Source organism: Pinus tabuliformis, chromosome 1_2 (genome assembly GCF_031772625.1).
Source record: "Pinus tabuliformis cultivar Carrire ecotype Pingquan chromosome 1_2, CPIR1, whole genome shotgun sequence".
Classification (NCBI taxonomy): Eukaryota; Viridiplantae; Streptophyta; class Pinopsida; order Pinales; family Pinaceae; genus Pinus; species Pinus tabuliformis.
In genome coordinates, this window is record NC_142298.1 from 330,946,653 (window position 1) to 330,957,675 (window position 11,023).

Here is an 11,023-nt window from a genome sequence, read left to right on the forward strand (position 1 = left end):
AGGGGAAAATATATACAAATGATCATACAAAATATCTAAGGCGTTGAGTCATCTGAGAAATAAATGTTTTCACCAACTGGTACAGAACAGTAGATAAGAAGTTACTACTGCTTTTAATACAACATAAATGCTCTTTGTGTCTGTCAGAAGATATTTTGGCCTTTGGAGGCCACTGAGTCGGTCTGACCTTTCTGCTTTAATGCTGGAAAATGCGTCTTTATGGTTGTCGTGCTGTAACTTTCGGCCCTGCTACCTGTTAGCTGTCAATTGTGCTTTGTTGGCCAAATAGTTCTGCTGAGTTGGCTCAGCCCTTCCCTTTTCATGCATGCTGATGCTTTCCAAGTTTTCCTGTGCATGATAACTTGTAAATTTGAATAACAAATAACAAAACTTGATTTACAGGCTCTGAATTATAATGTCGGCTGTATCATTTTGGTCCAGTATTCCTGTGTGGGCAATTGGTGTCTCAGAATTGCCTCTAGTGTCTCATCTGCCTTTGTATATTTATAAAAAGTGGGAGGTACTTCAAACAGATGTTTGATCTCATCCATGATAAAAAATAAGTTCTCTACTCTGTTGTAGAGACTTTGCCCTGTTGTTGGCCCTGTTTCCTCTGAGGTGCTGGCCTTCTCTGTGATCTGATTTGTGGCAAAGGTGTTCACCCTCTTGGCATAGTTTTCATGGGAAAGTAGTCTTCCTGCGCTATTCAGTAAGCTAGGAAGACCTCTGTTCTGCAATGCCACAAATTTTTCCGTGAATCTATTAACCTCGGTCTGCATATCCTGGGTCCTTCTTTCTAGTGTCTGCACTAGGCTTCTCAGTGTTAGGACCCTCTTTATTAGCTGGATGGTCTCAGTTCTGTTGGAGATTCCCATAGTAGCTAGCTGAGCACTTGTTCGGTTGTTAAGCACATTGATCATTCTATTGGCAACCTCAGGCATATTGCCTAGAGATGCCCTTGATCTCTGGATTTCCCTTTGTGCTTTTGCTATGAGCTCAATCTGCTCATGAATTGTCTCAATATATTGCCATTGGTCAGTGATGGACTGGCCAATATTTGCCCATAGCACTGTCTTGAGCTCGGCTGTCACTTTATCTAATGTGAGCTCCTTCTCCAGCTCCTTTATCCTATCTTTAAGGGCCTTTATTTCCCTGCCCTCTTCTGCTACAATCTGCTTGGATTTGTCATATCTTTTATTCAACTTGACCAAATTTTCCCCGGCCTCTTTTAACTCTGCCATTTGGGCTTCTAGGGCTTGGATTTCATTCTTTAACTTCTGCATGTCCAGGCTTGAAGCCTGGTCTGTTGTTGGTGCTGGTGCTGAGGTGGATGGTGCTGCCTGTTCTGTTTGTTGAGTAGGGGGAGCAGTGGTTTGAGGAGCTTCCTCAAGATTAATTATTTCAGGAGGAGGCTGAGAGGTTTGACCTCCTTCCTTTTGCTGCAATGCTGCCTGCAATGCTGCCTGGGCAGCCTCTGACTCTCCCAACTTCTCTTGGGTCTGGATTAGCTGTTTGTACAGGGATACCAGCAAAGCTGTGGCATCTTGATCATGTCTCAGCTGAGCAACTTCTTCAGTTTGTGGGTGAATTGTTGCTGGGACTTTGACCATTTTTCTAAGGGCTGCCATGTCTGCATCCATTAATTTCAACAATGCTTGCACAACCTTAATATCCTTGGGATCATGCCCAAGTTCTATAATTATATCTTCTAAGGCCCTGATTCTGTTATCCTTTTCTTGAGAGGAGGCCCTTTCCAATTCAAGCTGGGCAGTGGTGTTATTTAGGCTATTTTCTAGCCTGTAGTTATCCAGTGTTTTGTCTGCCAAGGAGGCATACACCATCTCACCCGTTTGTTTGTGCAATTCAATTTTGTCCATTGGGTGGATGTCCTTGGCAAGGACCTCAAGATTGGTCCTTATATAATCTGTCGGGGACTGTCGCTGTGCTACAGCTGGCATAAAATGACTCATTATCATCTTGCCCTCCTGAACATCATAGGCGGACATCAGTCTTTGCTGGTTGGTAGGAGCCATTTTCAGCAGATGATTATAGAGTTGTATTTTAAGTGGCTCATTTTTCCTTTTAATGTCAATAAACTGCTGTTTGATTCCTCCTTCAGCTTCTCTTTGGTGGCTTGAGGAGCTAACTTCTCCTCCCATTGTTCTGTCTTGTCCCTGCTGGAAGGAGCTAGCAGATGCTTCTCTACTAGGTGGGCCCATGCCCAAAGACTGCCCTATTGGCATTTCCTCCTCAAAGAAGGGATTCATTCTATGCCTTTTTCCTCCCTGATCTATGGATGATGTGAGGGGAGTCTCTCTGTCCCTTTTCCTACTTATATCGTCCTTTTGTGGAGTTTGGAGGACTAAAGCTTCAGTAGTAGTCTCTTGCCTAGGAGGCACAGTGTTCTGAGCCTGCTGCTCAGTGAAAATTGGGGCCTCAGCTGCCCTTTCTTGATGTAATGGCTGCTCTTTGTCATGCTGCCCCTCTTCTTGCTGTTGTTCCTGCTGTTGTGGCTGCTCTACCTGCTGCTGAGGTGGCTGTTCTGTTTCCATCTCTTTTTCCTTGCCTTTGCTAGAGGTTTGCTCACTAGCGTTGACTGCTTGCTGATTTGCAGTTGAGGATGAGGCAACTGCTCCCACTTGTGTGCTTGGAAGAGTGAGTACCTATGAACAAAGTTCAAGGTCAGCCATCTTTTTCAGATTTCTCACTGCTCTTTGATTCAACTCTTCTTGTGTAACAGGCTCCTCTAGGGTTCCTCTCCTCCATTTTACTTGATTTGCATATTTTTCTATATGAGGAATCCTTACATGGTCATAACCTGACAACCTATACTTGACCCTTCTTAAAGTTACGAAGTGATTGGGGTCATATGGTTTCCACAGGAAACTGGTTTGCAGGCCAAGGGATTCTAACATACTATCCACCTCTTTCCAACCTTCTTCCCTTTTGTTGTAGATAAAGTGGCCAAGTTGGTTCCTGACCTTCAGTTGTGCTTTCTTGCCTCCGCCTGAAAAGTGCAGCACATCGGCATTTCCAAATTGCCTGAAGTATTCCAGGGCAAACAATCTCATGGGCACATACTTGGGCAATCTGTAGGGAGGCAGTTCACATCCATAGATCCTGATGACTGTGTGGTTATGGTAGAAGTACCAGTCCCCAATGCTGTATGATTTGGATAACTGAAGGATCCTTTGCATCTCATCAGTGAGCCTTAGAGGAGGTGAGCTCATCAGCATAGACATGGCTGGGTGGATGAAGAGATCTATGAACTCACAGTAAGTGTATGGAGAATGAGATCTGTAGTGGAAGGCAGAGGACCAATAGACCATTGACCTTGGATTGCCTTGGGCATCTACTCTTTTCATAGCAAAATGAAATCTTTCGTGTTGATAGTACAAAATCAAATGGTAGATGTAGGAGGTGTATCTGAACACCCTTTCTCTTGCCAAATTCATCAATTGCTCATGTATTTTGTCTGATATATAGGTGGCATAGTCATAGCACACTGGAGACTTGCCAGGGGCAAACATAAGCATCATTACCAACACAGTTTCATCGACAAACTCTATTGAATTGTAGTCCAAAGTGGGACTAATCATGTCTGCAAGATCTCTGCCCAATTGGTTGAGGTATACTTGATTAATAGGAGGATACTTCACAGGGTGAGAGTCAATGTACAGCTGATTTAATTTGGTGACCTGAGCATCTGTCAATCTGGCTCCTTGATTTATCAAGTCTATGAGTGATAGAGGGACCAATTTCTTCTCAGTGTTGAAACAGAGCATCTCTTTGATAGCTTCTCGGGTGATGTAGAACAGAGCTGAGCCTGAAGGGTCAAGCACTGCCCTCTGAGTAGGGTCATAGTTTTCAGCACATAGGTGGATCAAATCAGGGAACTGATTGACCTGAGGGAGCTTGAATATAGGGAGAAAAGAGTCCCATATGCCCAGCACATCTGTCCCATTCTCATGTTTAGCCTTTAATTCATTTAGCAGGTGGATGTGGAACTTGGTCCTCATCAAAATTTCCTCTGAAATTTGATAGTCCAGGTCTGCTAGAGGCTGCCACTCCAATTGTCTCTAAGGGGCATTCAATGGAGCAACATTTAATGCCACCGGGGCTACTGGAGGATCCATGATTTCCTTTAGGATTCTGTTGTTTATGGACTAATGTTGCTGTGTAGAATAATACCAAAGAGTTTTCTATGAACAGGAAGGTGAATTACTCAGAAGCAGAGGACAAAAGGTGAGCTGTAGTAATTGAAATACTGCTTGGAACACGAATAAGGCAAATGTCTGGCCTTGCTCTCTTTTTTACAGCAAATTGGTAGTGTGGGTTACCAGTTCGCGATTGCGCGAACAGAATGTAGTTTTGACAAAATTTCAGGTAAACGAGGCTTAGTTGGTGAATTTCGACGTTCTAGGTGCCAATGGGGACCAGGCAGAGGGGATTTGCCGGTGAATTATCTATTTTTTCACTGCTTTGAGTTAATTTGGCAATTTACAGACAATAATCGGGCGCGGAAAGGATTTGCACGGATAAATACCTGATATACAGTCAGCAATGGTCAAGGATGCAGGTGAAATGGCGCGCCGGCGGTCTCGAGGTTGAATTCAGCAGGTTGGCGAATGCTCGGACGTAAAATTCATGCAGAGGATATAACAGCGTCTTTTGCAAAAAGTGCGAAAAATGCGACATTTCGGCCAAAATATGGTTTTTTTAGGACTTTGGCGCCTTTTTTGGATGACGTCAGCATGACGTCATCAGGTGGGGTCGAGGTCGGATGACGTCAGCATGACGTCATCAGGTGACGTGGCGGCATACAAGAGGTCCACGGGGATGGTGAAGTGGCAGACAGGTGGGGCAACTGGAGGACGGGGCGCTGACACGGCGGTGACGCTGGAGGTGACGCTGGCGGTGACGCTGGCAGGGCGGATCAACCGAAACCGGAAGTGGTTAGCGGTTTTATATCGCACCGCTTTTGATACGGAGGCAGAAATGTCAGATGTACCTCCGATACGCTGTGGGGGTGGCGCGTGGCAGAGGCCTGACGTCACCCTCTGACAGATATCGGAAGGTAACTCTCGGACGTCGGGGCCGGTCCGATATGCACGAGGGCCGTCGGATCAAAAGGGCCCGATCCGACGGTCGACGGGACGTTGAGATGGCCGAACGATACGGGCGGAGGGCGGCAAATAAAATAATATTTCTTTTGGGATTTGCGCCCGGCGGAAACTTTGGAATATGGCGGATTTTTATGGTTTTTTCAATGTATTTTGTAAAAATGCGCATAGCGCCAGAACTTTGGATAAAATGAAAAAGTGGGTTTTTGGTGGATATTTCGCAAACGAAGCGGGTTAGGGGTACAACAATGGGGTTCTTATAAGGTTTTAGCATATGAAGGGGTTAAATGGGTCAAATGACTTCTTGAAGGGGGGAAGAGGGGTAGGGTTTAGGGTTCTTAAACTGGCCTGGTGCCAATTTAATCCCTGACTGTGAACATATGGCTATAATGCCAAGGGGAGGGATATTTATACAATGCTTAGGGTTTATACACCATAGTGTTATAATAGTAGGGAAAGGGTAACATAGGGGATTTAGGTAATAGAAGTTAGGGGTTAATATGGATGGAAAAGGTGAATGAGGAGTGAAATCACTAAGTTTATTTGAAAATCACTTAGCTTAGGGAGTAGATCAAAATGAAAAGAATTTTAGACAAGAAATGTGGCTTTTAAAGGAATAAGAACCACCATAAAACCACCAATTCTTCCATAAATCTCAACTAATGAATGGATATTAGTGATGAATGGGAAAGGGGAAAATGGGAAGTTAGACATGCTCCTTTGCTTTGCTGCAACATGATGGAGAAGAGGCCCTTCTCAAACCATTGATTTTCCTTTGTGAATAGGTTAGCCCACATTCAATTGTAAGGAATGACACTTCTGCAACCCCATCTGCCTACCCATCTATTTGCCTAGCATTTTTTATTTCTCCATGGAGGGTGCACTTAGACTTGCAGACCCTTAGGTGCCTTTTCTTTTCTCTTGGCTTTTCTTTTGATTTTCTATCTATAACTACCCTTATTGCTTCCAAGGTCCCAGATTAAGCAGTTGGGAACCTTAATTCTCTACCTAAGCTACTGGTCTGCCAAGATTAAACAGTTTGGACAGACTTTTTTCTCTATTCTACAACAGAAAATTGAAACATGGCATGATCCAGATTAGGCTGTTGGACCATCCATCAAAATTGAGTCCACATCAAGCTATATACACACATTGTCTTCTCTGGGAAATATGGGATCTTTGCATCATCAAAGCAGAGCATATTTGGAACTTTCTTTGCCAATCATGAAATATGAAACCTATTGGTATAGGTAGCTAACAGTTCCTAGAAGGGTTGTAATTCTTTGATCTAGTTTTTTGTTTTGTTGTTTCTTGTTGTTTGTAGCCTTCTTGACTCTTAGCAAGTCTGTTGAATCGACTTGATCTCTTGGATCAGGAATGTATTTTATTTTTTCCCTAGTTTTCCATTTATACACACTTTTTTTTGTATACAGAAGCACACATACACATTTTATTCCAAAGAAACCCACATATACACTAGTTTCTTCAGAAACAATCACGTACATACACATTTATCGAACTACACATTCGCATACAGATTGAAAATTTTGAATTTGTTCATTTTTGTTTCTTTCTATGGGTTTGGCCATGTTTTCTTGTGTCTTTCTTATTTGAATAAGGCTTGAAATCATCTTTTTATCAGTTGTTGTCGATTCTTTCCATCTCTTTGGTGAAAAGCCTATGTCAACCTAGGGTTTGTGATTTTTGAAGTTTTTTATAATTAAAATTGGGTTTTAGACTTTCTTTGGGAAGTGTCTGACTATTTTGTGCTGTTAGGATAGTTGGTTTCTCTTGCAACTCTCTTATAATCCATTTTTCTTGATTTATTCTTTCACATTCTCCAAGTTGTCTTGTTTGTCCTTTTCATTAGTTGTTTGAGAAATCTATTTGCAATTCTTAGACTAATGAGAGATTTCAGTTCTCTGAAATCTTTCCCATTTCCATAATTTCTTATATCTTCTTGACCAAATCACTTGTGAGTTCTTTATGTTTTCTATTCAAATTAGTCTTTTAATTCTTGAGGTTATTAATGGCTACTGAGTTTTGAGTCTCTTTCTTGTTGTTGGTCTTGAATCTGATACTTCCCTTTGCTTTCCGAAAAATGTTGTATTTAAATCCTTCGAAGAGAAAGAAAAACATTTGTTTTTGAGTTTCTTTTCTTTGAATTTTTGACTTTTGAATATTTTACAAAGGTGTGATTTCTTGATTTAGGGCTAAAAGTCTTTTTGCATTAGAAATGTTTCGTTCTTAGGATTTACTTCTTGTTGCTTGATTAATGGACTTTTTCTTTTGAATTCACCTTTTTCTTGTTTATGAACTTTACTTGAATCTTGCATCTACATTTAATGTGCATTAGGGTAAGTTGCATTGTAGACATCATTTAGTTTTTTGTTAGACGATTGAATGTGTGAGTGCATAAAAGAAAAGAAAAAAAGTTTTGATTTTTTAGTTTCTTGTAGAACCCGTGTAGAAATCACTTTCATTGAAGAAAAATAATTTTCATTTGCATGTATCCTAGGTTTTCTATTGATTTATTTTACGTCATAACATCATTAGTTTCACTTCCACTACCTTTTCTCCTAAATAAGAACCTCTTAAAATAAGCACTTAATTAAAATGAACTAGACTTTATTTTGTCATAGAAAAATCAACTAGTTTAGGACATTAGGGCCTCGAAATAGTTGTGTGGAGAGTAAAATCTCCAAGGCCACTTGAAATAAAAGTATATAAGTTTACTAAAGAGTGGAAATCAATTCTTGTTAAGTTGTCTGAGAAATCTCTTCTAACACATGAGTTAAGCACGAGGATGTGTGAAGATAAGGAAAGAGAGATACCCCCTCTTCTACTTGTTGGATCACACACCCATGGATATTCTGCCTGGCTTCTGATTACAAACTCGTGAACTTAGTTTCCTTTCCTAGGGACCACACAGGTGACTATGGGGGGCAATGTCCATGGTACCTTAAATAGATGTTGCATCACTTTCATAGTATTTTTGGAGGGTGCCCTTGTGAAGCTTTGGTACTTGCATCGATAAAGGCTATTATCTTGAGGTCAACATAATTGTTTATGATATATTCACTGGTAGGATTGGGCCCTCATCATCCCAAACTACCTTTGGGAGATCCTTATCTTCCCTTTCTTGTATTTTGGTGTCTAGTCCTCATCATCTAGAGCGGAAATACCTAAAATTTATTTTCTTGGTTATATCTTTCTAATATTTTTAGTGAGTGCATATGATCCTATCTTTCCATAGGTGTTTTGAGTCTTTAATTTATTTTAATATGTCAAAGTGGTGGACTGATCAGTTCATTAGTCTAGAAGGCCTCGTGGGCTTTCACCTGTGAGTTCCAAGCCTCGACCTAGGAGGTGTAAGAGTAATTATGTTGGTGCTTTCAACCACTTCTAGTGAAAACAATGGAGACATATCCTTCTCTGAGGACTCTCATTTGTCAGGGTGAACCTATTCTAGTACATAATCCAGAAGGTAATGCTCTAGTTCTTGTTAAAGCACTATTCCAGTCGAAAGATGAAGTAGAAATCAAAGATGTTTCAGAGCCACCTGTGACTCCTACATAACCTCTTACTTCTCATATTCCCTACATTGTTTCATTCATGGGTACTCTGACTCATAGGTTTGCTAGCCCTATTAACTCTCCTTCTTTCTTCTCAATGACCAATCTTAGTGGATCTACCGATACTATTGGTGTACATACTCCTTCCTCAGTTGTAGGAGGAGGATCTATTCCTATATCTACTATTGAACCTAGTATGGTAGTTGTTGGCTCTACCTCCATCCTGATTTCGGGTGGGGACACCCAGCCTTCAGCTCCTTTCATGGGAGCTTATCCTTTCGGGATGTCATCTAGCGTGATTCCCTCTATATATTGTACTTTACCCTTTGATGCTTCTAAATATATGACGGTTATGGTTGTTGGTTTAGTGCCTTTTCAATTTGGAAGTGGACATGTTCCTCCTTCCAACCCATCGTTGAACTTAGGATCAATGAAGTTTCTTGGTCATGTTCAAAACATTAATCCTTTACAAGGGATCCAGAGCTTGGTAAATCCTTACGTGAGTGGTTTTTGGGTAGGTATTTTTTCCCATTTATTTTGTCAATAGGGGAGTATGCCCTTCTCTGCTGCTCTTACTTATCAATTCTTTCCCCTTTAGATAGTGCATGGAATCCTTATTAGGGGCTTTCCCTTTCATATAATGTTCCGCTAGGAGGAAGTCTTCCTATGTCAAGTAACCCTGTAGTAGGAGGAGGATAACCTCTGTATAGCCGTAGATGCCAAGGTTTTCCTTAGAGTTCAAGTATTTCTACAAGTAATCTGTTGAAACTTGTTGCCACTCCAAATCCAGGGTACTTTTTTCGGAACGCTAGAAATTCCACTTGGAAATATCTTGTTCCTCCACGCTTACCATTCCTGGAAACCCTCAATTTTCTAGATATTTCAAAATCAACAAATGATCTGATCCGTTATAACTCGGCTTTCCCTCTAGTCCCTACCAAAATTCTATCTGATATTCCTAAATTTGAAGGGAATTTTGGTGAGGATTCCACTGATCATATAACCACTTTCCATATGTGGTGCTTCTCCAACTCCCTAATTGATGATTCAATTAGGTTGAGATCATTCCAATGCAATTTAACCGGGAAGGCGACTAAATGGTATATCGAGTTAAGGGGGGGTACATTTTCCATGTTTGGTGATTTGGCCACAATGTTTCTAAATACTTTTTAGTTGCTTGTCCATTATGATGTCAAAGCTAAGCTTCTGGCCAATTTTGAACAGATAAGGGTACACATATTTCTAACCACATAAAAGAGTGGTGTAGAAGGAAGAGAATGATAAAGGCCTACATCCTTGATGAATTCCTTCTAGAATGGTTTTTGAAATCATTGCAACCAAAGATTTCTAGGTATGTGTCACTTTTCGAGGTGTTCACTCTAGAACAAGATATCTTCAGAGCCCAGTAATTAGAGCTCATTTACTCCTAGTCAAGGGTTATTTATAAGATTTTTCCTGATGCTCCTAGGTCAAAAATTGACCTCGCCAAATCGAAAGTGAGACCCCATGCCAATGGTGTTATAGGGTCGATTGATAGCAATGTGGCTAGTTTGTTGAATTAATTACAATAGTTGTCTCTATAATCTTCTTCTGCAACACAAACTATGTCATATGCGTATGCTCCTTCTCAACCTTTAGCGGTTAATGTTGTCCAGTCTTCAAATCCTAAAGGAAATCAACAATATGATGGGAAGAAGAAGGCATGTGGAAAGAAAGAAGATAAGGGAGGGAAGGGAAATGCCAATAAACCAAGTGATAACACTAGTGAGGGAAAAAAAAACTAATAAGAAGTTTAAGTTCCCATGTAAGTTATGCAATGGGGATCATGTTACCCATATTTTTTCCAAACTTCAAGATGCTCAATGCTTGTTAGCTCAACAAGGTTCTTCTAGTTCCCAGGTTGTGCTCACAAACCCTTTTCCCCAAGGGAAGCAATTGTTTGCTGGCACAAGCACTAGTACTGGAACCCCTGCATAGGGCAACTAGGATGGGGAAGCTACATCAAATGTATATATGGTTAAGTCTCACGTTGACATTTCAATGAGAGATCATGATTATGGAGAGGTTGAACCTTCTAAAGTGAAAATTGCTTCTGATACTTTAGAACCTCTACATATTGAGAGGCCATTAGTAGAACCTATACCTTGGATGTCAAAAAGCTCCTCAAATCATTCGATCTATAATACCAATGGAAGGGTTGATTATAAATACTCTATTTTTGAATATTCAACTCAAAGTCCCTGTGCCATGTCAATGTTAAAGGTGCTCCAATAATGTCCTGCACAGAGGCATGCTTTGCTCACTCTGATCGAAGTAGTAGACCCT